Source organism: Coturnix japonica, chromosome 4 (assembly GCF_054131305.1).
Source record: "Coturnix japonica strain WE chromosome 4, WE-NBRP24, whole genome shotgun sequence".
NCBI classification, from domain to species: domain Eukaryota; kingdom Metazoa; phylum Chordata; class Aves; order Galliformes; family Phasianidae; genus Coturnix; species Coturnix japonica.
Genome location: NC_140666.1, coordinates 52,158,851 through 52,186,184, shown reverse-complemented (window position 1 = coordinate 52,186,184; position 27,334 = coordinate 52,158,851). Strand labels below are relative to the sequence as shown.

At 40.3% G+C, this 27,334-nt stretch overlaps 1 long non-coding RNA gene across 3 annotated transcripts in view; it reads right to left on the bottom strand.

The window, feature by feature from the left end:
- LOC107313379 (uncharacterized) overlaps window positions 1-27,334 on the bottom strand; it is a 519,257-nt gene that overhangs the window by 147,256 nt on the left and 344,667 nt on the right. For all 3 annotated transcript variants that reach the window (XR_004307159.2, XR_004307160.2, XR_004307161.2), the window contains 3 exons: window positions 12,895-12,992; window positions 10,886-10,947; window positions 7,041-7,144 (listed from right to left, as the gene is read on the bottom strand). This is a non-coding gene — a long non-coding RNA (uncharacterized LOC107313379). The remainder of the gene's footprint in view (window positions 1-7,040; window positions 7,145-10,885; window positions 10,948-12,894; window positions 12,993-27,334) is intronic.

Sequence of the window (27,334 nt, the reverse complement as noted above, 5' to 3'; positions counted from 1 at the left end):
CCTTACTGTCCCAGATATCAGTTCACATTCAGTGCTGCACAGTGTTTGGAACTGGTTCTATCTCCTCCAAAAAACAATAAGTGATAACCCTCCAGCATGACTCTCCGACTCATGGAGACAGTGAGAGATCTTCATGGCAGCCCAACTTTCCAACACAGACACTAAGACATGCACTAATAGAAAATCTGCAACACAAAACATCATCTTCAAAACAACAAACAAAACAAAGTCACCAGACGCCAATTCAGAGGAGCAATTCCCATAGAAACGATGAGAAGCAAACCACAAAAAGGTTGGCACAAGAGCTCAATTAATGACCTTTGTAAAGTCCTCTGTGCATGCAAAGCCCAGCTGTACTTTTTGGTTCAGTCTGAAAAGGATTTCTTTACAGATTTCAACAGTGCAGGTGCAAATGAGTCAACAGAAGGCAAGGGACAAGGACAGCGCTTGTAGAGTAACCAGAGACTGGTTCAGCCTCCGGTTGTTAAGTAAGCATGAGTTTTGTGCTTACACTGTGTATGGGAATCCCATCATATGGAGCTGAAGTCAGAAGATGGAGCCTCCCAAAAGTGGAAGACAGAGGAAGACAGACTGCCCAGCACCTCTCATGGTACCTCCTTTGCCCTTTTCCTTTTAGTACTTCTCATCCTTATTCACTGCAAAAGTCTTCCAGAAGGGACAGGAGGGTACATCCTGGCTCCCCCATGTTCATCACCAAATGAGCATGAGTGACACATCATTTTCTAAAAGGTAGAAGTAAGATGCACGGTTCCTCTGTTACCTCTGTTCCTGGTTTGTCCACATGCATGGAGAATTTATGTTCTACAGTGTAAGCCCAAGGACTTAAAACTCTGAGCACCATACCAGCTGGGAAACATCTGGCTTAGCAATGCAGCATAGAAAAATGTAACTGTACCCTCACTTCATCTATCCAGTCTACCTAGTTAGATTCACTTACCTCCCTATGGCATATGCTGTTGTCTCTTAAAAGTACACCAAGCACCACAGAACCAATGCTGTGTCTAACACACAGTTATACTTCAACAAAAGAACAGAAATACCTATAGGCTTATTTTACCTGCAAAACAACATATAGAGCTTGAATTTTTCTTAAAAACACTCAACTAGCCAAAGAAGAGGTCACCAAGCTCAACATAGTCGAGGAATTTGAAGGGGCCAGGCATTTGCCATTGAATGAACAGTCAGCAGTGACTGAATCAATAACTTAGTCAAGCACCCTGGGGCTAAGTGGACTGTCGGCAAGATGTATGCTGCAAGTGCATCTTGGAATTGGAGTTAGCATTTACTGAAAGTAAAAAGGAAAAAAAAAACAAACCCAAAATATCCCATAAAAGAATGATTAACATAAGAAAATGCATAGTGAATTTCAAGTGACATTTTAACTGTAAAATGTTTTAATTTCATGCATTGTATAAATATATATGAATACATTTTAATTCAGAGAGTATACACATCTGAGAAGCTTAAAACAAGTTTAATTTTGGAATTCCATTTAATGTAAAACTAACTACCTTATTCCAAGGATAAAGTAGAATCCCTGAAAAGACACTGTTATCTCACCATGCTCCACCACAGGACTGCCACTTCCAAGGTGAGATTTGGGTGCTAAACCAGATTGTTGGTAGCTAATGGTATAAGCTCTCAAGATTTGTGACCACATTCTTGTTCTGACAAAGCTCCAACTTCCACAAGTCACATATCTCTTAACATAATCCCTCAGGATCTGGTTACATTGCAAGAAAGACCAGAGGACTTCATAAAATGCTTCTCTGACACAAGTTTTTGAAAAGAAATGTCTTTCCACAGCTTGTTTGAGACATACCATGAAGCAAAACTCCACATTTACTGTGACTTCGTACAGCTCTGACTATACACACTGACGTAAACATGCCTTTGTTTCTTCATTCCAAAACCAAAACACCAGAGAGCTGATGCTGTTGTGGGAGATTTTTTTAATTACTTATTTATAGTCTGAGAAAAAAGAAAAAGCAAAAACAAAAACCAAAGCATCCCAACATTAATTCATCTTGTCTGATCCAGTAAGAAGGCAGCAGTAACCTAATAGAAAAAATATTTTTCCCCTAGGCAGATTAGAAAACCTGTAAAAGGCTAAAACGCTAGAGCTGAAAGACTTTCATTCAGGAAAAACGCAGCAAAACCTCACAGGAGCTACAGCCATCTTTAAGTTTGCATATGACACTTGTATCCAGTCTGCCCTTGCTGCACTACATATCCCAGAAACCTTCACAAGCCTGAATTCTACCTGGGGTGGAGATGAATAACAGTACCTAGCTTGCCATGCATCCTGCAGCCTAATGCACTACAAACACAGTAGTAGATGATGGCTTGATGCACTCATCTTTGCTGTACTTTAGAGCTGGAGCTTAACTATTTTCATATGCTAAAGAATCAACAGGAAAAATTCTGAGCAAAATATTTTGGGCCAAAACAAAACAAACTCCAGCCATGCCACTGATTTTCCTTTACATGTTGTGATATCAGATGAGATATGATACAACCTTTAAAGGAGGAGTATCATAATCTTTAAGTGTTCTACATAGCCCCAGCAGTGGAGTCTACTAAGGTCAAAAAGCTTCTACATTAGACAGATGTCAAAGCAAGCAAAGAGCTAAGAAAAGTTAATAGTTTGCTTTTAATAGCATGCGGGCTCTTCATCACAAGGCGAATGTCCAGCTACAGATTCAGTTGCACTACAACAATGGTTTGCAAAAATGAATGCAGCAGCATTGCTAACGCTGAGCTACTGTTACATTCTTAAGCATACATGGCTTGCTTTTAACAGAATGCTTCAGTTCACATTTATTAAACAGAAAACTGCAGTACATTGGAATACCATAAAAAATGTTCAAATCTCCTGAGACACATGCAACATATCAGTAACTCTTAGGGTTTTCAAAACTCACTTTCAAGAGAATACAGACTCTCCCAGTAAGGAAGACCTTCTCCCCTCCTCACCTACCCTTTAAAAATAGTTTCTCCATATGAGAGTTGAAGTAAAAGGAAGAATTTCATAACTACTCCTAAAAATACATGAAAAAAATCTGAAACAGTCTCAAAGTTATTCCATTTAACCTGCACGTGCATCCAGAGAACATATATTTCACTGGGTAAGAGAGATGAAAATATCGTCCATCAATGTTTAACAGCCCACTGTTTACTCAAGGCAGACAGAGGGAGCTGTTGCTATTCAAACGAGAGATGATGGCCTCAGACAGACACATGATGATATATAATCAAAGTAGTTTGAAAGATGACTGGCACTGGAAACCTCATTTACTAAGGTCAAAGAGAAAATGCATCTGTAATTCCCCCCCCATTTGCTTGTACAGTTTTCATTATCTCTTGTAAAAAAAGCACCAACAGTAATGCAAAAGTGTTACATAACATAACAAGATAGTTTTTCAAGGCCACATCAATTACATCCCCGTTATCAAAGCCAAGCAGATTTAAAAGTGTTTATCCCCAGATGTGCCTTACACCAGCATAAAGGGTGCACTCAGCAAGTACTGATAGAGCTGGCTGCCCACTGAAAGGGGGCAGCTCCAGCCCTGGCTCGAAGCACCACAGACCTGGCTCCAGCTTGGCTGCTTCAGGCTGGCCACATGCCCTTGGCCAAGTCATGTCTATCTGAAGGCCGGATAGCTGATATCTTATATGTAGCAATTACTTAGATCAAGTCAATGCAGATCATGAGCCCATTACACCCCTTCCAGTGGGGTAGATAAGAGATTAGTGTTCCCAAGCAAGAGATTTTTATCTAGAACATTAACTATTAATTAATATTTAATGTGTTCATTATCTTGGCTAAATCATCTGAGGTTATTCTGACACTCTTTGCAGCACCCTGTGACAGTGAGGTCCACGGGCTAATTAAGAATAACAAAGGAAAAAGTTTAAAACACTCCACCCAATAACTTCCCTTGCTGCCTTGCTTTCTTCTTGTGGGAAGCTTACTCTCCTCATCATTCACGAGAAAGGTGAAACTGAAGTATGTGAGCAAAGCCACAGTACAGCTAAAAGCCATGGCACTGACCACTAGCACCACCACTGTCCTCCCAGGACAAGGGTCCACCAGAGATCCAAGGTGAGCGCCAAACCCTCAGAGACACAGCCAGCAGATCCCAATTAAAGTTTCTAAACCCCACAACTGCTCAAAGTGCTTAGCCCTGACTAGGCTAGGCATATAATTGGCAGATAGTTTTTGTTGTATTTTTTTGCTTTTCTTTCTATGAGCTCCCCATAATTCATTAACAGAGTCCTCTATGCAGTGCAGCACTGCCCTTGGCCCCTGAAACTGATGGAACTAGCAACAGCTAACTTAAAATGGATGTGAGAAAACCTTTCATTAGCAGAGTCTATAGCAATAGCCTGCAATCATCTTAAAGCAGGGATGTGAACTATGAACAGGAAATTTTAGCAATGTAGAAAGCACACTGAAATATTAGCCTGCCATACTACTTTTATTGTCATGAGCACTGTGTTGTATAAAGTTCAATTTTCACTGGGAAAAAAATAAAAAAACAAACCAATAAAAGCAACACCAAAAAACCCCACCAATTAATGGCATTTTAACTAGAACTGAATGAAATAACCAATAAAACGACAAAGCACAGTGAGCAATCTTGATTTTCTGATCCACTGCCAGCACCATGCCCTTGCTAGGCTGTACTTGGCTTTGCTGCTTGTAACAGTACAATAAGAGGGCAGAACTTGTCCATCGGATCTCTCAGACACCCTTTGAACAATTACTAGAGATACTGTTTATTCCTTTTTGCCATGTCTCAGCTTTAAAAGAGACATAACCTTGTTATTAAACAGGGACCATTAGTGAATGCTCCTGTGGGATTTAATGACTGATATTTACTCGGTATCAGAGCACAAGCTTCTGCAGGGTACTTCATGCTGAAGTCCTGCAGGTGGGATTTCCCTGAGTACTCAGTATAGATTAAGCCCCACCTTGCAGCCTACAGTGACTTAAAGCCTCCTGCCTAAAAGAGTTCAGAAATGCAACATACTAACTGCTATCTCCCACCTTTGCCTTTTTTTTCCCCCTTCTCTAGTGCCACAGTTTCATCAATGCCAGTAATATTGTTAAATCCCATCTCATATAAGTATCAGAGAGAAACATGCATCATTATTCTTCTGAGCAAAGCCTGAAGGTATCCACACCACAGGGGGAATATGATTTCAGACTGTAGTCCAAAATTGTACTTTCTATCTTGTTTAATACTTTGATTTATATCCTCATTAGCATGGGAGAATAGCTCCTATTAAAACTATTAAAGATAATTTTAGCAATAATATCAAAGGATGAGTAGGTGTAATGATAGCACTAATGATAAAAATTAATAACCATTCATTATTTTTAATCGTATGTACAGTTGAAATGAATATTCAAGAAAATAAACACGACATTTTATATGAGCCAAAAACTAAAGGCAAGTGAAACCACTATGAATTATACTCCAAATTATCAGTTGTCCAACTATTATGCTATACTTTTGCAGACATGAAGTATCCTTTCAGGAGACCACACAGCTGGGTCCCACTAAGCAACTGCCCACTTCACCACTTCAACAACTGCATCCTGTGATCCTCACTTTGACACACTGGGCATCTGGCATCTTAATTCCAGGTATACGAGGGAACAGTGGACGAGGACATTATTGGTGATGCAGAAAAAGTGCCAATTATAACATTTCGTTCCTTAGTATCTGTTTCCTTATCACTGCACTGGTCGTGTCCATTTAGATTATTAGCTCTTGAGCCTGGCACCATTTTTCACAAGGGACAGCACTACAGCCTATGATTCTAGGGACTTCAGCAACTACATGTTGTGGCTTCAAGTCTGGCTGTCAACACAAGCAACCAAGAGAAATCCCCACGTGACTTTGCAGTGTGTGAAAATCACTTCCAGAAAACAATATTTCCCAACCCATTTCAACAATCTGAAAACACAACTCACGTTAAGCACTGCCTCCAAAGTACATACTGATACTTGCACAACTTTAAGTCTTCAAGGGGGAAAGATCTCATCTTGGAAGGAGGACTGTCATTCAGGTTTTCTTTACGGACAAAGGGGCAGGGGGGTAAAACTAAACAAGAAATAGAACTCCTAACAGATAGAGTTATTTTCAACAATAGAACTGCAATTTTGTCTTTCATTACAGGTCACCTTAAAGGTTCTGCAAAAGCCTTTGCTAGATATTAAATCCCCTGGTGAAAGGTACAACAGTCATTTGGAATTTGAAGTGATTTTATCTTAAGAATCAAATGTAAGCTTTGCTGCTGTCAAAAGCTCTGTGTTCATGTCATCTGAAACACATCCTATCTTAATTGTGAAATAGCTGATACTGCCCCTGGTCTGCAGACAGGTTATGTATTTAAAGTTTTACCTCTCTGAAGTTTCCGTAACTGCTCTATCACAGCCTCAATGAAGAGGGCTTTTTCCAAGAAGGATACTTGTACCTTCCTCCCAGACAAGGTTCTTGGACAGTTGGAAAAGCAGTGCCAGCAAAATGCTACTAAAAATGATCAGTGCATGTTCATAGAACTCTTTCTCCAGCTGAAAAATTGAAGTCTCACACAATAATGGTCACCTTGGTGACTGGTTATGACATGCAAACTTTTACAAGCTTGACCAAGGCCACTACAAGTTCCCCCTGCTCTCATGACATTTCCCACATTAGGAATTGTAGAAATAGTTCCCAAATCACAAGTCTCCTAAAACATTAAAAAGAGCAACTTAGAACTAATCTCCATCAACTTGTCAGCCTGTCTTACTTTATCAGGTTCAGAGAAAGAGAGCTGCACACATCTCCCTCCAGAGCATCTTGCCACCACAATGAGAACACACCAGCTGCTCCACATCAGTATTAGATTTTGGTCAGAAAAAAAAAAAAAACCACACACACACAAAAAAACAACCCAACAACAACCACCAAAAAACACCAAACCAAAGCAAATGAAGCATCAAAGGAAAATAATAAGAAACCTACCTCTTGGAGTACTTCACTGTTGCATTCCACCAGAAGGATGACCATCCAGCCTCACACACCTGCAGGTCTGGCACACATGCCATAGCAGTCATGAGATCTGTGCCCTGTGGAAAGAAGTCCTTATTAAAACAATAAAGAGAAATCAGAAGCAGGATAGACAATGTAAGTTCTATTCCATCTTCACAAAATCACAGAATTGTAGGGGTTGGAAGACACCTCCAGAGATCATTGAATCCAACCTCCCTGCCAAAGCAGGTTCCCTACACCACGTCGCACAGGTAGGCATCCAGGTGGGTCTTCTCAGAAACAAAGGCACTGTTGGTTAAGTAGTTACATCACAAAGAGCATAGTGGATTTGTGTTTTGTGTTCTTGTCAGTTTCTCTCCCTACGTGCTAAGGGTGCCCAACCTCTGAGCTGTGTTAATTTATGTGAGGGATGGTAGCAACTTGCTGTGCAGGGATGCCTGCTGCCTGCAACAACACTTTCCTCAGTGTGATCCCCAAAAGACAACTCAAAGCAAACAGTAAGGTATTGAGGTCACAGCTGAAATACCATGGCTCCATACACAGGTAATACACTGAGCTATCTTCATTTAACAGTTGTTATGGAGGCAGAGAGATGAACTGCATTTAACCGTAACCTCCACTTCCCCCAGGCCTTAGTCCCACAGAAGTTTTGGGGTGCTGGAAGCTCCAAGAGCACTGCACATCTGCAACCAGATAGTGGCCTCCTGCTGTTTTGACATAAAACTCCAGCTGCAATTAAATTAAAACAATCAAAACAAAACAAACTCAAGAACAAATGCCCCACAAATATCAAACTCACAGACAAGCAGGGGAAGCACTACTGAACTGAAAACAAAAGGCTCAGCCAAAGGCCCTGAGCACAAAAAGCAAGTAGAAATTGATGAAATTGAAATAACCAGGAAAATAGACCAAGGTCACAATGGTCAACCTTGAGTGTAGGAGAAGAAACAAATGTCTCTCAGACAGAGTGTAAATGTAGGTCTTGGTAGTGAGCAAGCGCTTGGTATGGGATCTGTGAACAGCGGGGAGCACAGGCCTGCAGCTGCGGACACCCCACAGTTCCCAGTACAGCTCCCAGGGAAGGAAGGGACGCTCCAGCCCAGGGTGTATGGATGTGCAAATACTTCATTACAGTTGCTTTTGTTCTGTTGTTTTCTCCCTCAGAAAAAAAAATCTATTCCTAGATAAGAAGGCATTATGTTGCCATTGCCACTGGCTAACCTCATGCCATCTCAAGCATACCTGTGAGGCTTTAGTGGCCTTCAGCAACTGGGGAGGCGAGTGCCTGAGCAGCACCCTGAGAGCTGGTTGTTTCAGTAGTGCCAAACTCATGTTTGTTCAGCTGTGTCTGACCAAGAGATTTGGTTTTACCCGTAGCTTCCGTTTGCTCTGGTTTCTTCTGCTCTATTAGCACTTCTTGGATGCTAGTTTTGACTCCTCATTTTTCTGGAAGGCAGTGACTTCCAGAGAGCAGGAAGGCTACCACTGTCTGTGTCATCTGCACTCAGCCTTTCTGAGTGGTCCCCTACGAGAAGTAGGTCACTGCATCACAATGGTTGCCATTCTGAGAGAGGCCCATGTGGAAATGGGTGTGGATGCAGATGGATGCTTCCAGGCAACCACAGCCAGGGACTTGCTCACAGCATGGTAATTCCTGCTCTTAACATCTGAGCCAAGTGGTGTTTTTACAATATTTATGAACTAATTAGTTTAATTTATAATTTTATTTAATTAATAAACTAATTATTCACTATTTATACTGTATAAAATATATTAATACTCAAGTTGTGACAGTGATTGATTTACAACCTTTTAAAGCCCTGACTGATGTAATGAGTAGAAGCTTCAATTAATTTTTGCTGGAGCTGCAAGCTCCCTGCAGCATCCAAGGTGGGTGTGGGGCTCCCTAGCCACAAGCAGCGCAGCAGCTGCCAGCATACTCTGCACAAGGCAGCCTGGCTTTATCCTCAGGGATTAACCAAACTCTCCATGGCTCTCTCAGGCACAGGAATCTTTCTCCTCCTTTCCTTGAAGAGAACCAGAAATTATGCAACCTACCACTTGCACACATGAATCCTGCTCAGATCCCCATGGAAGCCCACAGGGAGCATGCAACCAGCCCCAGTGCCCTCACTGCTTGATAAATCCTGAACCTAGGACCAAAATGGTTCTTTCATCCCTGGAAAGAAAGACACTTTTCAACATGGAGATGCATTTATATAACACTTGCTGTATTTTTTAACTAATTACTAATTGCTTCTTAATCAGTCAATACTTGGAAACTAACAATTCATTACTAAATATTTGATTACTTGACATGCACTCAATTTTAAACTATGATACTTACATTCAAGTGATGACAGGGACTGATATACAACTGTGTTAAGAGCCCCCTGGTGCTGAAGTGAGCTGGAGCTGCACTCCCAGCCCCATGCAGGTGGCAGGAGCTGGCAGTGTAGCTCTGCAGCCCTTATCCTCAACACTGAGCAGAAAGTGGCCTTGCGTAAGGGAGCCAAGGAGCTTTGTACCTAGGTGCTGCTCAGGCCTGGCTATGGGTCTCTGAGGATTTTGCTCCTGCCAATGGTGATGCCACAGCCTGATTCTGCCCCATAACTAGTGGCTCAATCCAGAGTTATTGCAAAAAAAGAACAAACAACAAAAGCAAACAAACAAACAAAAAAAAACCCTCAAAAAAAAAAAAACCCACAAAAAAAAACATGTAACTCACACACAAAAGAACACCTAAACAGAATCACAAAGTGTCTTAGGTTGGAAGGAACCTTAAAGTCCATCCCGTTCCACTGCCTGGTATGGGCAGCCCAGGGCCCCATCCAACCTGGTCTTTAGCATCTCCAGGGATGGGGCACCCACAGCTTCTTTAGGCAAATCTGCAGGAATGAGTGGTGTGTTTGATTTTTATATGTATTTTTTCTTTTTGTATGTATACACTTCTCAGTGTGACTTCCTTGTATCCTTGAAAATAGTAAGATGTTGAATTAATAAAGCAGGATAGAGAAGCAGCAACCTTGTGAACTGAAGGTTTTCTGTTACTCCTCAGTAACAGTAACTTGCACTTTCAAGCTTAACAAACAAAACTGTTTATTTAAACTAAGACTAAGGTGCTGTACGATATCTGGGCACCTATCAACATAATGTAGAAACTTTACAGAGGTGTAGGCTGTAACGAATGCTACCCAAATTGCTACTGTTAAAGACAGGAAGAAGTGTGACAGCACTTAAAATTTATTTTACAGGAATAACTGAGAGATGGGGAAGCTGAATATGAGTAGAATACATCAAAGCCACTGTAAAAACAGAGATTAATAATGCCAGCCTGCTGCAGAGGCTAATCACAAACATGAGGACCAGATAACAGCCCAGAAAGCACTGCTAAAAAGCAGGAAAAGCTTGCAAGTTCAAAAAAACAAATAGTATCTTCCATGGAAGAAACCTACTAGAAAGCAAAATAAGAGGACTGTCCCAATTATGAAATAATTGATGATAACAAAAAAAGGTTCATACTTAAGAAATAGACAGTCTTAAGAAGTGATTCTGTCTCTAGCAATTGCCAGGAAAATGCTACAGAAACTAGTACCTCAGTGGTAGGGCTCCCTGGTTTGTTGTACAGGGCAATGTTTCTAAATGAGAAAAGCTTAAAAATACAGCTGAAGCTAGTGATGGTGTCCGCTCATTTCTGTCATGTTCTTTCAAGCAAGGAGTGAATAGTAAAATGTTAATTCTTCCAGAGAGAAAGGAATACTGAGGAAAGACGCCATAGATTAGTAGAGGATAATCATAGTAACTGAGGCTTAACTTACATTCCACGTTTCCTGAAGTTGACATCATGGTGCATTACTGTAAACATATGTTGAAGGCTTCCCTGTAAAGACAGAAGTATAGTAAAATCTATTAATAAAAGTAACAGCTACAACTTTAAGCTATAAACTTTACTTCTTACATGTAGGCGAGAGATGGAACCAAGAAAGAACATACCAACAATCCAGTGAACAGCTCTTTGAGAAGAGTAGGCAATAAATCGGATAAAAAGAAAAGAATCAGACTAGGCTGTTAGCAGGAAGTTCTTGTCAAGATAATCACTAACAGCAGTTTTATGTTAATTTTTAAATCTTTCATAAATATCACAGAACAGCAAGAAATTCATTATACCCCACAGATAGAGATAGCTACTTGCTGCCTAACTTTGCCTTAATTGTTTTCTACTACAAATGCTTATGAGAAGAAAAAGATGCAATACTTAACTCATTTCCTATAACACTGGTAATGACCACAAGAAAATTAAGAACCCAAGTGGCACAAATTCAAAGTGCCTGTTCAGCCCAAGCAAGAGAAATCCTGTTTCTCCTATTGCTAAATGTGATCAGAATGATCTGATTATGAATATATTTATGTACAAAGTGTATATATAAGTATGTATAGATATAATTACACGTATTTGCAAATGATACTGCAGTTGGAAGAAACAAGTGATTCAATTAAGTCCAAATGTTTCCCACATGCAATCTGGTGGAGTATAATTTGTTATCATTAAGCTATCTCTACAACTTCAGAAGTGAGAACTATACTTTCATGTCTTTCAGAAAACCATTACAGAAATTAATGGTCCTTGAAGAGGTAAAAAGTAGGTTAGAAAACAACAGCAACAAAACACAGCACTTGGTAGATACCAGTGTTTCCTTCATTAAAGATGTCAAAATACTGAATCTGTGGTATGTAGATTCATGCCAACTTGGAAAGCCACGGAAAGGTTTGTTATTAAATGACTAACCAAGTAATTGTAAAAATAGGCATTTACAGTATTACAGGTTAGTTATTTTCCTACTGAAATCCTTTGAACTAAATCTGTAAAACATACAGTGTGTTACCTTAGCATTAAGTCCACACTTTGAAATTGTCACTCACGTTGTACCTGCAGTACAACAAAACTCAGTAGAGTCATAGAACCACAGAATGGTTTGGGTTGGAAAGATTACCCAGTCCCAAACCCACTGCCATAGGCTGACTGCCACCCACCAAGTCAGGCTGCCCAGTGCCCCATCCAACTTGGTCTTGAGCACTGCTAGGCATGGGGCACCCACACCTTCCCTGGGCAGCCTGTACCAGTACATCATCACCCTCTAACTAAACAATTGTTTCCTTATATCTAATCCAAACCTACCCTCTTTTAGTTTAAATCCATTCCCCCTTATCCTATTGCTATCTGCCATATACCTGTGTAAAAAGTCATCCTCTCTCCTGCTTATTAGCTCTTCTCATTATCTTCTTCCAATTCTTGGCTGATACCGAGTTTAGCTCTTTATACTTCGGAGCAAACAGAGTTTAAAAAAATACATGAGTAGTTAACAGTCATTTATTTAGGTAGCCAGTAAGTGCTTCTCAGTAACGCACCTGCAGAAAGCTTAACAATTAGTACTGCAAATTCTGAGCTGATAAACATGCTCTCTCCAATCAGCACTACTAGCACTGCAGGTGGGAGACTGAGAGGGAGTTTGAGTAGATCCTGATGAAACCAAGGGGCTTTTCAGACATCTCAGGACTTGGTTTTCAGTTTACAAAGAATTTTAACAGCACGTGTTCAGTTCTGGTTTATGTATATGTTCCCTGATTTATAGGAAATCTGAAATCAGAATGCTATAGTTGGATGAATCCGATCACAGTCAAAAAATCCTCTTAAACCAAAACTGATCTCCTACAGCATGAGTTTTCTGCATTTGAGGTACTGAGTCCCAGGTAGGTCTAGAATTCAGATGTGGAGAAATGGTGAACCTGATCAAAAATCCCACGTAAATCATACCAAGCTTCCACATACCATGACTTCACTTCCAGAGTTAGCAGGTAGTGCTTGATGATGAAATGAAGCAGAAGCTGTCTGGGTCTGAAGAAGCTCTCTTGTGGAGTGTAGATAAACTAGAAGAAAGTGGAAACAAACAATAAGAAAGAAAACAAGAAGTCTTTATTTGCATAATATGTGTTTTGATTATAGTAAAGGCACCAAGAATGAAAACTTCTATTGACAGCTTGCTCAAGGGCTTCCTCCAGCTTTTTGCACAGCAGGGATCAGGATGTACGTACAGATTACAACCTTCAAATTATCAGGGACAGGCAAACCTCCTAAAGCTTTTCCAAACAGAAATGTTTCTCAAGTTCATTTGAAAGAATGAAGCATAAAGAGTATTTCAAAACAGTCTGTTATTAGAGCAATTGAATTCCATTTTTATGGCAGCCCATTGAGTGCCACGATTTTATCTTGGAGAAAAAAACATTCACAGGAGCTCAAAGGTGAGTATCAGCTTCCCAGGAAAGCTAAGCATGTGGAGCATTGGACATAGGCACAAACTTGCTTCTCAAGTACTCTGCTTTAGTGGCATGAGAAAACTAAAAGGTGTGTTCAAAGAGAAGTTTATGAGAGAGAGCAAACAACATTTTTAGGTTGAGAGCCCCAGAAAAAATGCTCCAACTGGACTTCTCAGTCCTCCTCTCACTTGGGTTATGGTCAATCTGATGTTCCCTTCCTCAAAACTCAAGGAGTCACTCAGAGCCTAATTTTGTACATTTATACAAAACATGCAAATTGTTATGTGTCCCTGTTCATTGCATGGGAGCTGGACTAGCTTTAAGGGCATCTTCCAACTTAATTCTATGATTCTATGAGGCTTAGGTAATCCTCCTGGTGATATCCATAACTATCCCGCTGTAATAAGATAAAGTTACTGATGTTATTCTTCAAAACATAGAAAACCTGAACATCTTTTCCTGCCTGCTTTGTATTTCACAGAGTTGTCAATCTACTGCATGCAGTCTGTGTGCAAAAGCTGCAGATAGCTTCTGTTGTCAGCTGGTATGTGATTAATTCCTTTTTTCACCAAGACCTCTGCAAATCTGTGCCCCACCAAAATGTAATAAGAAGTAGCAATGAGACAAGATAATGGTTAAAGTGTGGCCAACTGTGATTCAAGCAGCAAGCTGCAGTTTTAGATTCACTGATTTCTCTCCAATTGGACTGCAAAAACCCCATAATGAGGATTTTAGCAGCCAAGATGGATGGTGAGAAAGCGTAGGTGCCACACACCTACAGCAAGTCTTAGCTGACTGGAGCTTCAAGAGCTATCCTGGATAAACAGTACCAGTGTCTTTCTCTCAAGAGGTTTGCTGAAAGTAGTACTGCTTATAGCAGAAAGTAATACTTGCATTATTTAATAAGATTTCAGTATAAAACCAGGAGGGGCTCACTCTATTGGCCTCACTATGATGGTTCTCTGATTTCATCAAAGTAAATTAAACAAAACTGATCAAAACATGTAGGCACAATAAATTAGATTAATGCAGCCATATATCATCCTGTGTCAACGCTATGGAAATGTCACTTCCCAGTGTTGTTCTGTTAAAGAAACCGTACAAGTGCAGAGATCTGTAGTCCTGTCCTTTTTTATAATTATTGATGAAACATCATTTTGTACAACAGAAAATGAACTTCTAAGCTTTCACTTGTATTACATTTAACATTATTAACAAACTGATTTGCGTATAATGAACACGGAAATTATAGGAAATTAATTGATGTGAAATACTATGTACCTGCCTGAACCAGTATTTTTGCTCAGCAAAATCTGTAACATCAGAATGAATTGAGTTGATAAGATGACTGAGGAGCAGATGAGACTTTGAAACACTCAGTTTAAATGTGTGTCAGATGTAACAATATGAGTGCAGAAGGATAAAAAGCACACCAAGTTCTGCAGGGGTTTTGGTTTTCCAGAGGCAAGTAGCAGTTGAGATCATTATAATCAGGATGAAATGAACAGTTCCTGCACTTATTTTGTGGGCACTGCATTTCAGGGATCTCAGGATAGAAGAAAGTTTTTGGAATAGGGTCTATTTGGTTTGCTGTGTTTCATAAAAATCTGCGCAAATCCAGTTTAGCACTTGTGTATACTGACTAACTCCTTACATTAATGACTCAAAATTAGGCTATTCCATGCTGGCTCCATGGAGCTGACAGTCTCAGAGATGCAATAATAGGAGCAAGTTTGACTGTAACTCAGAGGAAAGCGTCTAACTGTAAATACTGATGTTGAATAATCAAGTAATATCTTCATCCGTAACTGTACGCTATATATCATATGTATGTATGTCATCCATCACCACTAAGTGAGAAAAGACAGTGCATACAAAGCCAGGTGCATACAAACACAGGAGAAATACTAAATTACTGACTTGTACTTTCTTCCTGTTCCAAATAAAAATAGGAAAGTTACAGAAGATCCCAAGCTACTGGAAAAGGAATCCCACAGGATGCATACAACATGTGCCATACGAGGAGAAAAAAAGACTGGGAAGCACAGGTAAAGGACGTTATCATAATGCTTAATGTAAATGTTCCCTTTGTACTCTGTGATTTGGTGAGATGTCCCAACTAATGCTCGAGGCATACTGCAGACAGAGGATTAAAGCAGTGCCTGTGTTCCGTATCTGACCAAGCAGCAGGCTGTATCTCCATAAAGAACATTTTTCTCCCGCAGGTCATATTTCCTATCTGCCCTGTGACAGGAGGCATAATGAAATTCAAAACAATTTCTATGAGGAACTATTTCTATGCATAGAGTGAGAGAATTGCAAAGCACCACATGTGTAGATGTCCACCTTCTGGTTGACCCTTCTCTTACAAACACACTTTGAGGAACTCAAGTCAGGATCTTCTACTATGTTTACTTAACAAAGGGACCACCTGACTACTGCATAATTAGGTAGGTGATCTAAGCTACCAATTTATTTATTTTTCTCTTTTTGTGTGGCACTTGAAAATTTTTCAATGATTTTGCATGAAACATGACATAGAAGAAATGTATCACACTTCTTCCTTTATAGAGGGATGCTTGTGTGGCTTCTGACTTACATAGGCAACTGTTTCCTGGCTTGCAATACCTGAACAAGATGCTGAGGTTTGATGACATATTTCTGGAAAATATATATGACCTGCAGGGTGTCACTGCAGCATAATTGCCAAAGTCAAAGGGATTTCCCTATTAGCAAAACCTGCTTTCTTGTCTGATGTACAGAGTCTATGGACTTCCTGCCAACAACGTGGAATTATGTTCTTGAAAGGGCTTGTATTACCAGTACTCTGTCTCCTGATGATTTAAGTGTCTAAATTCCATTTCTGAAGCAAAGTGGACCAGATTCTGGGAAGAATTTTGGAATCCAGACTTAAAAGTAGCCTGAGCAGAGGGACTATCAAAACAGCTCATAAATCCAACAGAATCTGCACTGTGGGACCATTCAGGGGAAACTCATGCACCAACAGCCTTGAGATCTCTGTTTTCAAAAATACAGCAGTTCCTGTGTGAGGAAGGGATGGTGTTTGAATATTGGCATTCAAATACGAACTTAATTTCAAAGCACTGTTATTTAAAAATACAGCCTTCCAACAGTGAGATATGCTTATGATTTCAAAATGCGAGGGGAAAGGAGATTTTGAGGTTTTATTTTCTTGTTTAACAAAAACATGTAAACATTCATGCAAAATAGAAATGAATTCCACACAATCGGAATACTATGACTGAGGGCTATAACCTTTTTAGAAGGGACAGGCGGAGTAGGAAGAATGGGACAGTTGCCCTCTATGTTAAGAAGGGGATAGACTGCAAAAGGTGCCCCTGAGAAACAGCTATGAATAGGTTGAGTGCTTGTGGGTTAAGATTAGGGACCAGACTAATAAAGGGCATCTGGTAGTTGGGGTCTACTAGCCGCCTATACTGCCAGATCAAGGGGAGCCTGCTGATGAGGCCTTCTTCCTTCAGCTGCAAGAGAAGTTGCGCTTGCAGGCCCTTGCACAGGCTGCTCAGAGAAGTTGTGGATGCCCCATCCCTGGAGGCAACTAAAGGCCAGGTTGGAAGGGGCCCTGGGCAACCTGATTTAGTGGATGGCAACTCTGCTCATAGCCTGGGAAGTCAATACTAGAACTTTTTTAATGTCCCTTCTAACCTAAGGTATTCCATTCTTCTAGAATTATAAGCCACTTAAGCACCCATTACAATTTTAGTCCTATACTGAAAAGTCTGAATCATAAAGAGTGTTTGACACCTGTGGCTTCTTTGAAGTCAGTGAAGAAGATTCTGCCACTGTCATTTTTGGCATGTATTCAGAGAACTTTCTTGTGCAGGACGAATTACTATGCCTACCACTTCTACGAGATCTTAGCTAAAACACTGTCATTCATACCAGTACAGAGACTGCCAGAGGAGTGCCGAGCTGATGAGCACAACGTGGAGTTTTCTTATTGCATCTTTCTGTGCAGGATTGTGTACTGTTATAAAGCATGGAAAGAGAACAGTTGGGCAGAGCTGGATTCTTCTCATTAAAGATAGATGAAAAGCAAAAGCCTTGTTATAACCTGCCTGTTTGTGACACTGACATGATAACATGAAGGTCGACTGCTGTGTTTTTGCAGAGAAACCCATGAAGCAGCGCAAATGACTGAAGCACGTGTAATTGCCTAAAAGGTTGCAGGTACTCCAGGAAGGTGACAGATTCCCTTTCTGCTGCTGTCACCTTGCCCTTACTGCATGCTGGGGTAAATGACAAGAGGCAAAGACATATCACCTGCAATCACAGACCACATTGCGTACTCTTTGAACAAGATTCTTCACAAAGGAATTTCCCCCTTTTGCCAAAATGAGCTTGCAAGCCTTATCTTCATTTTCATTCTAAAAAGCTTGACATCTGACCCCAGTGAAAATTTAACTTTTTTTTTTTTCAGGTTATGCTGAACTGCATAATAGGGGGGACACTGTCAAAAACTGACAAAGAAATCAGGAAGAAAAGCAAAAATGATGCAAAGAAAGAGGACAGAAAACACCAGGAATGTGGGAGGTTGTAGAGCTGTCCCCTGTCCTGCAGAGCAGGATGAAGTGACCTTAACCCTCAGAAGATTCAGAAAGCTTAGAGAAATGCAGAGCAGATGTCTGAAAATCCCCAAAACTCAGGAAACAACTGCCCATTAATCAAACAGGTGAACACAACATATACTCCCAGATCTACCTGCCTGAAGTTAGGCTTCCCTGTCCAGAAAAGGATTCCCTCTAGGAGAATTAGCCCTAATTTACTGAACTATAGCCACATGACTTAAATGTGCTTCTAAACAATTCTTCCTGTTCAGATGAGCAGACCAAACCTGGGTGAGGTGTCAACTCATGGAAGCTGATGAAACATATCGCTAGTCAACCAAGCCTGATCAGTCGTTGACCATAAAGGCTATAAAAGGTTGTAAAACAGAAGCACTCTGTTAAAAAAATATCAACAGACACTAGAAATGAAGTGGATTTGGGCCTTCAGTGAGCAGAGATGTCTGGGTCTACACATAAGTCAGCATGGTTATGTAGCAGAAGACAACCAATCTGCTGAACCACAAGTGGACACTGTGGGTCCTGAGAGGAAGGGGAACAGCAGTGGAGAACATGAAACAGTTACGTTATCAGTCAGACAAGTCAGCCTGAGTCCGATCAGACAGGCTGACCAGCTCAGATCTCACCATAAAACATCCAATACTGTCAAATGATGGACTGAAATAAAGCTCCCCTTGCCCAGGATAAAAAAAAATTAAAATAAAATAAAGGAGCACCCCTAGCACTTTCCACTGTTGCTACCACTAAGAGCAAATGAGCATGTACCACAGAAACATCAGCTGCCTGGCTTTCAAGTAAGCCATGCACAGGAAGTAAAAGTTCAGCCGCCACTTGAATATGCTTCATACCAGTATTTCTAGGTTTCTTGCCATTCTCCAGTTTTTAGATCCTGTGCACTACCACATTTCAGGAAAAGTATTCACCTATTCCAAATATAACTTGAAAAATAATTAAAATAATGCAAGAAACTGTAAGTACTTTTGCTCCCAAATACACTTTCCGCAAGCAGATTTTACTAAGTTCTGAATGCATGAATTCTGCCTATGTGATTTAACAAAAGCTCTGCAGATCGGTTTCAATTTGCTTGCTCTTCTCTTAAGGGACTGTACTTAGGAAAGTCCTTTTCTTTGTAGCAAACAGTGCTTTCAGGGGAAAAAGTGGTGATCACTAATACTACAGTATTTGAGAAGAAGAACCTCTTAGTTTACCTCCACTATTTTTTTTTCTTCAAGTCCAGAGCACCAGATAAAGCTGAGACAGTAGGTTAATAGAACTAACTGACAGAAATATTTTGGTTCTAGAAGCCTCCAGCCTCACAAGGTACAAAGTATTTGGAGAAACTATGTATGCTATAATCTTCCCAACACATTCACTTTTGACTGCTGAAAAAAGGGGGACACTGGGTGAAGCAAATAACCCAAAAGAATTATTCACACATCCCTGTATAGCCATTTTGTTCTGCGTACTTTTTATGCTATCATATATATTCATAGTAGGAAGTCCACTGACTTTCTTTGCGTACCCAGTTTCATTAAATGAACCTCTCATTTCACCTGGTGCCCCCAGCAAGCTACACAGGTAGCTCGTTTTATATTAAAATACCTAGTGCAGGACAGGACCTTCTAGTTATTATACTTTAGGAATGCTCTCTGGTGTTGGAACCAGCTTCTGTGTCTCCACCCTTTCCCAGGCAGAATTGGTTAAACCACAAGATCCCAACTGCATTAAGAGGTTCTGTCAAATGATTAGGATATTTATCACTCCACTGGCAAACAGTCATACATTTTTCACCATTCCTGTTTACTGTTTTAACAAGATAGAACCTAATATACACACCCATCTAAGCTGAACCCCCATTTTTTTGGTGGCAAATGGTCAAGGCTGCATGGAAAGGAAAGATTAGGAACAAAAGATTGTGTATCAAGTGACACAGAAATCCTACAACACAATCCTACTGTGCCATTTCCTCGAAGCTGAATCTTGGTTTTATTCTCACCTAAATGACAGATTTTCAGATCCAAAAAGCTGATAGGCAGTCAAAAACAAAAATACAGAGCCATAAGATCTAGGCATTCCTTCTTAATCATATAGCAAGACTGACCCTTATTTGGTCAAAATCCATCAGCAGAGAATAACAAATACCACTGTATGAATTTTCTGGGAAAGCCAGTGAGAGTGAGAGAGAAAGTCTTGCTCTCAGGAGAGCAAATGGGTGTTCAGCAAGAAGAGAACGAGCAAGCCTCAAAAACATTTTGTTGCCTACATTTGGCACTGGGACTTTGCTGACATTTGATAGGTCATTTTCACCAGATTTCCTCAAATCACTGTCAAACTAGTTCATTTCCATTAGGGAAGACACAAGTACACACAAATATTTCCATGTGTTGTATTCAAAACACTTTTCCCAAAGGAACAAAGTCGAGTAGTGTAGCGTTTTTGTAATTTGCTTTTCCATTTTGGTCACAACCCCTCGTGTTATCAGAAGTGGAAAGTAAAAATTCGCAGGCTTCAGTGATTTCTTTTTTTTACTACCACTCTTCCCAGAGACGTAACATGTGAGAGGGCAAGGGAACTTTGTACCAAAGATCAAATCAGAAATACCCTCAGTGTCTGCAATATACACAAATCAAGACGGCGTGACTTGTGCTCAGGTAATTATTATTACTCTCGGATATGGCTTCCGCTACTTGTTCTACTGAAGCACATGTCCAAAGAAAACAGAGTGCTGGAAAGCAAGAATATCTTCTCAGGAAACAAGGCACTGAGACATTTCAATCGACACTGGAGCCACTACATATTAGTTCAGGAAAGGTAATAGATTCAGTTTTGGAGGGAAAGGCAAAAAAATAAGATGAATATTATCATCTGCACAAGTTTTCTGCTGTTCAGAGCAGACTGCAGAGCAAATTCTTTACTCCTCAAAGGTCTAACAATTCACAAAAACGTACATTCTTCCCTTTAACCTCAGCTCCAGACAGAGACCAAGAAATAACTAAATCCAGACAGCAGCGCTTTCTTATATGCTATTGATTCCCAGTCCCACATCTGCTTTAACTGCAGATCAGTTAATCTAGGCGGGCAGAGAGGAAACACAAGGGGAAAACCTCTCATGTTCTTGCTCACTGAGAGTCATTTCCTACCTGGCTTAGGGTAGGCAGCCCACAGTCACCCTCACAGGACTGAGCAACACAGCCCTGCTGCCTTGCAGGACGCCTTGTGCTCTCACATCTCCAAAGCACTTCAGAAAAATCGCCTACAGAAACATTAAGCCTGGGCTTTTGAAACTGCTTCCTAGGAGATCTGAATGCTCCTTTTGTATTAACTTTTATTCATTTCAAAGTCTCCGGAAAGCCTGTAACTTAGTTTCCCAAAGGATTTCCTGAGCAGGAACAACTTAATACAAACTGTCACCTGTGAAAGCTACTTGTCAGCTGCCACAAAAGTCTGTAAGACATGCCCATGTTGCCATGACCAACTTGGTTTTAGAGAGGCCCTCATAACCACAGAAACAACAGAAGAAAGATGATGTCAAGTATTTCTGGTGATCTGATAAATTAACTTTTGGAAGCAACTAATGACAGAGAAGCTTTTTGATGTTTTTCCTCCAGCTTTGGGCCCTGATCTCTAGGGAAATGAATGCCTCAGAAACAGCCATCCCAAAGATGGTGCTGCAGCATCCATTTGGGTAGATGGACAGGCAACTTCACCTTCCTTCTGACACAACAGCTACACCCTGCAACATCAACTGTCATAGCAAAAGCTGAGGTAGCCCTGTAAAATCTGACTCCAGAGTTGGCAGCTGCATAAACAACAACAGCTCCTGGTGCAGCAGTCTGCCCCACACTAAGCCCCAGTGCCTTGCTGAAAGATCCATGTTAACCCGTGTGCCTATACCCACCTGAGAGCCAGGTATTATTAAAAAAGGCTGCAATCACACCAAGAAGAAAATTCCTAGGCAACACCTGCCTTAAATACCTTAGTGATGGGTTCAACACTATTTCCTAGACAGGAGAGACATTTTGCAGGGTGCTAGATTATGTGGAGGTAGTGAGCGTGCTGCAGAGAGCCCTGTAGCAACAATTACAGAAAATACAGAACCTAATAAAATGAGGTCAAGAATTTTGTTTTCTGTTATCCTAATAGAAGTTGAAAAAGGCATTTGTTGATGCTCTTAAAAAGATTTATATGAAAAAAAAATACACAAACAAGAATTTAGTAATTAAAATAGCTAGCAAGCAAGGTTCAAACAAACACATGCTAAACTCTGAAATAAGTTGCTCTTTAACCTTAGACTTCTGTTCTATATGCTTTATAGCTATAATTTGTAACAGAGATATAGTACATGAAGCCATATTAGCTGATACTTGAAACACAGTATTATCACTTGATAGAATATGTTTGGAACGAATCAATTATGATTTTTAAAAACCATACCCCAAAATTAAAGCTATCTAAACATGTTCTGCTACATACCCCTTCAATCTGAGGAATTTTGTTGCTAAGGCAACCTGGTCACAGTGTGTCTCAATTTAGGCCATGATTGCTGTTTTAAATAGAAATGCCATCCAGTTAATGCACAGCTGATTTTTAGTAAAATTTTCAGTAAAAGGTATGCGATAGGTATGTGCAATACATACCAACAGATCATGTATTTATTTTGCAATAAAAAAGAGAGTACATACAGCTATTTCACACTGATTTGCTGTATCTCGTTAGAGACTGCTCTCCAAGCAAGGGATTCAAATGACTTCGTATTGGCACCAGCCGAGGGGGGGGAGAGGGGGGAGAAAAAAAAGGTCATTTCTTGGTTGCAGTCTTGACATTATTGAATATCAGCAAATTTCACTTTCTGAAGAAGTTGCAACAGAACAAGACCTCCACGAAGAGAGTGAACCACAGCAAACTCCAACTAGTGGGAAGTGTATTGATGGACACCATCTACACTCAAAGACCAGTCAGCAGGACAGCCTATGTAGCAAGAGAGAGTCAGTTTTTGTACAGATTTCTGCAAACTAAAGTATGCAACTGATCTTCACAAGTATGTTACTTAGCCAAGTGACAACACACTAAATACCTCACCTCCCAAAAAGTATGTAACCATTTAGCCATTCCAATCTAGGAATCCATGCCACTACCAAATCCCATGTTCTCCATGTGCGAAGGGAGGCCTTTCACATGAAGAATGGAATAAAGAAATAGTAGAGAGACAGGGAGAAAGTCCTTAGCCTAGCTCAGCCTACTTTGTACATGGAAAACTGCCTTCTTACATAAAGCAGTAGTTAGTTGTGAGAAGCCCTGCCTATCTCAAAAGGTGTCAAGAGACTCCAGGTTGTTGAAAGCAGAATGAGGAAGACACTTCAGATACTTCAGAGAATGAATTCCTGTTTGAGTATCAGTTAAATGCAGCATAAAACCTCACAAGTGATGACATTTCAGAAATAATCATATTATTCTCATATATTGCTATACACTTCATGCCTGATACTCGAGTAACATACTGTAGTTATGCAAGAGACTGGGCTTAGCTGCAAGCATCATTCTAGCAATTAAGCTATTTCTCTGAATCTATAAATTCTACATCAGAGTTGTTTGGGTGCCAGGCACCATTGATTCTCTCTTCCCTCTCTTCCACAGAAAGCTTGCAAAGCAGATCAATAAGTATGTACATTTTGAGGTGCTCTCCACAGTTCCCCCTGCAACCCCCTCTTCCCCCCCTTCCAAAAAAAGATTTAATCACCTGCCACAAATACCATCATGTCAAGACAGAAGTTTGCTTTTGAACAAGATTTTGCTATGACACTGAATTGACTGAACTGATCTATTATCACTTGATAAAGGCAGTAAATAACTTCAGCTTCTGCCCCTCACAAAAAAAATATTCTCTAACCATCTTTATTTTCCTTCTTTTAATCTTTTATTTTGATAAAAGCTTTATTTGCTAATGAAACACAGGCATCTATAATCATTCTCCCATCCTGCACTGCAGATAAGGAGCACAGGCACAAGGAATACTGAAAATTTAGTAGAGGTAAGTGACTAATTTGATTATGACACACACAGTGGTTAAATAATTAATGAACCTCAGAGTACAGATAAGCAAACTGTTCATTTCAAGTAATGGGGATTTAACTTTCATTCCTCCTTTGAACTGAACAGAATACTCCCAAAGATTATTTATCAGTTGATTGAATCTTGTAGTGAGATGGAGGTTTTGACCTCTGCTTATTTATTCCATTTTGCTATTTAGCTTCAGCTTGGTAGAAAAAATAAGGACAAGACTGTGACAGTTCACAGAGATGCAATTTGTCTATTGAACTTAGCTTGGCATCTGTTAGACACACAAAGAAACAAAAGAAACCACATAAATATTCATCAGCAAAGAAGTCAACCACGATGCTGGATTTGAAGCATTATGTGTTATTTTTGTAATGATAATAGTGATTTGTCAGCCCTAATGATATCTCAGAAAGTTGCCTGACTGATCTTTTACTTGTGTGAGTATAATTTATTTTTCCATTTTATGTTTTGCCTATCATTTGTTCCCAAAATATGGAAGTAGATTTACATAATAGAATTCTGCTTGGTTGTGTTGGACAGGCTGGGCTTTTTTGTTTCAGGTAATGACAGCAGTATCAGCTCGTTCTTCCCTTTGCATCTCATTTGAATAAAACCTATAATGTGACAGGCGAGAGATGGCATTGCCTTATAACCAGCTAATTGGGGGAGGAATTATGGTGTAGACATTAGATAGTGTGGATTCATCTTTGAAACCTATCATCACCTCCTTACAAAAATAATTCTTTCAGCCTAGTTTCAAAAGTCAGCTTTATTTGTCAACTCTGTTTATTATTATAAGTGTGTCTTATAATGATTTGTTTTTCTGGACAGTAAACCTGCCAGAACACAGAAAAACTATCCTATCTTAAAAAAGGCATGATGCAACTTAATTTCTTATTACTACAGCTACCCCAGTTGGGATTTAACACATTGAAGAAAGGTGTATTTTTGAAAGCACAGTAAAGACCTTGTGCCCCACCTACTTACATTGGAAAGTGGGCACCAAAATGACTCAGGATCTTCGCATGAGTGCCTGAAATACACCAGAAAGCTAGTGGGAGGAAGATATAAAATCCTTATAGACAGAAAGAAAACTTCAAACTGTGCTCACATCTACAGATATTGTGCAAATAAAGATATTGTATAGCAAAAATGCTTAAAGATTGTTTAGGTTTCATTCAAAATGTGAACTGAGGGCTTACTTGCTTTGTTGGAAGAATGCAAAAGGGAGGAAAACAAATGGTTTGTTGTAGCTTCCCTCTAGTCAAAGCTTTGCACATGGACAGAATAAAACTGTTTTTGTTCAGATCTTCCCACAAATGAGGTGGAGAACTTATTTGAATCCACTGAAGGGGCAAGAAATCATCTCTTGGGAAGGGGCAAGTTAAGATGACCACTGGAGCACCAGAAGACCTGAGAAGAGCTGAGCTACAGCCGCTGCCTCACCTGCAGACCTCCATAAACAGGCACCCCTCACTCAGGCAACCCCAGTCTTGAGAGGGTGCATCTCTCAGGAAGATCTGCCTGCATCAAGGCTGGCACTTTTGGACTTCCCTTCTTGCATGGCTGAACTGTGCTCTCTGCAATGGCAGTCAAGTAAAGGTAGAGAAGTCCAGAGAGGACCTCAGGCCTCAGCAGTTTTTGTGACCTAACTGGACAAAAGTCTGAGCAAACCCGGATGAATACAGCACTGGGTTGCTGTGAGTAGGGGCTCACCTTTACCCTCCAACTTTGTGTTTTCTAAAGGACTGTGAGACACAAGTCAGCAGCACACAAATCCACTAAGATTCTGCCATTGTGATTCAATTTCCATTCAATTTCTACTTTGGAATTATTCCTCTCAAAACTTGCTCTTATGGTTGTACACATGCATCCTCAAGGTAAACCTAAGCAACAGTGGGAGTCACAGGAATCCCAGCAAATACCATAATGGCTCCTTTCACCTGCCCTTTGATGAACTCCCCTTGGTGCCAGCTACATCATTTTGAACCAGATCAAGCATCTTGCATAATTAATACACATCCCCTTCCTTCAGCTTATTTCAGAAAACACTTTTGCTTATTGCTTGCTTGGTTAGGAATCATGAAACCAAACAAAGTAGGTCTGGAAGGGACCCCAAGGGATCACCTCATCCATTACCCCTTCCCTAAGGCCTACAGAGCTAATAACGGAATGACAAAGTTGCAAACTCCAGCTGCCAGGCTCTGAAAGTTTGGCTGCTCCTAAAGAAGTCTGCTGCTCTTGTCAACAAGGGAGAGTGTGTGCGTGCTTGCTGATCTATGCAGAGATTAATTTTAAAGTGTTCATTCTGCTCAGACGGCCCTTTGCTAACATTATATGCATCAGTGAGCTTCATATTATGCAACCACCAGCACTTATGTTCAAAGAAAGCACTTTTTACTCACAACAAAAGGTAGCTGCTATGCGCTCATTAAAAGACAAAAGCGATGAAATATTGGTCCTTGTGCACCATCATCTTCTGCCTATTCTGTTAAGAAATATTTATTGTAGTCAGGAATGCATCATTAATTTTCTGTACCTCTCTCATGTAGCATAGCTGATTACTAACACGTCTTTATTGGATTAGACTGCTCAGTGAATTCTAGCTATTACCAAATACTCTCCATAGCTTCTCTATAGGTCATTCCTCTACAGAGACATCTGTGCATGGAATAAGTCTGTTGTCTTTTCTCTCTTCCTCATTTCTTTACTATAAATTTCCAAGTAATTCTTGCCCCCGTAAAGTTGAATTTAGAAACATCACGTGACAAGGAACTTGGATATCCAAGAGTAAACTGGATCTGTTCCTTTCCAAGAAGGTTATATGTTTGTAGGTTCAGTCCCAGGATCCCTGGGAGTCTGAGTACAAAACAGCTTTAATACAGAATGAGGATGCCAATGAACTGCATCATGTCAGTAGCCAAAACAACTGGACAAAGACGACAGGCAAACGGCAATGCCACAGAGACCCTTAGGTAGCTGAATCTAGCTATGTGTACACAGGGTTGTGCATCAGCCCTGGGTCAGATCAGCAGCCTCAGGCTTTAGCCACGACAGTCTAAATTGTGTTACAGCAGATGTGAGCTGCATGGGCCCCAAGGACTGGTTGTCCTTCCTTTTAGTTAGCTGTGTCCCTAAACTTAAGAAATAAATACTTGACTCTGAGGTAGGCAAGGCATATTCATCACTCCAACTAACTGCAGAGCACTGTCACCTGCACAGTGTCACCTGTGCAAAATCTTTGGGCCCTTACCAACCATACTTGACTCAAAAAAAGCTTAAAGTAAGCTT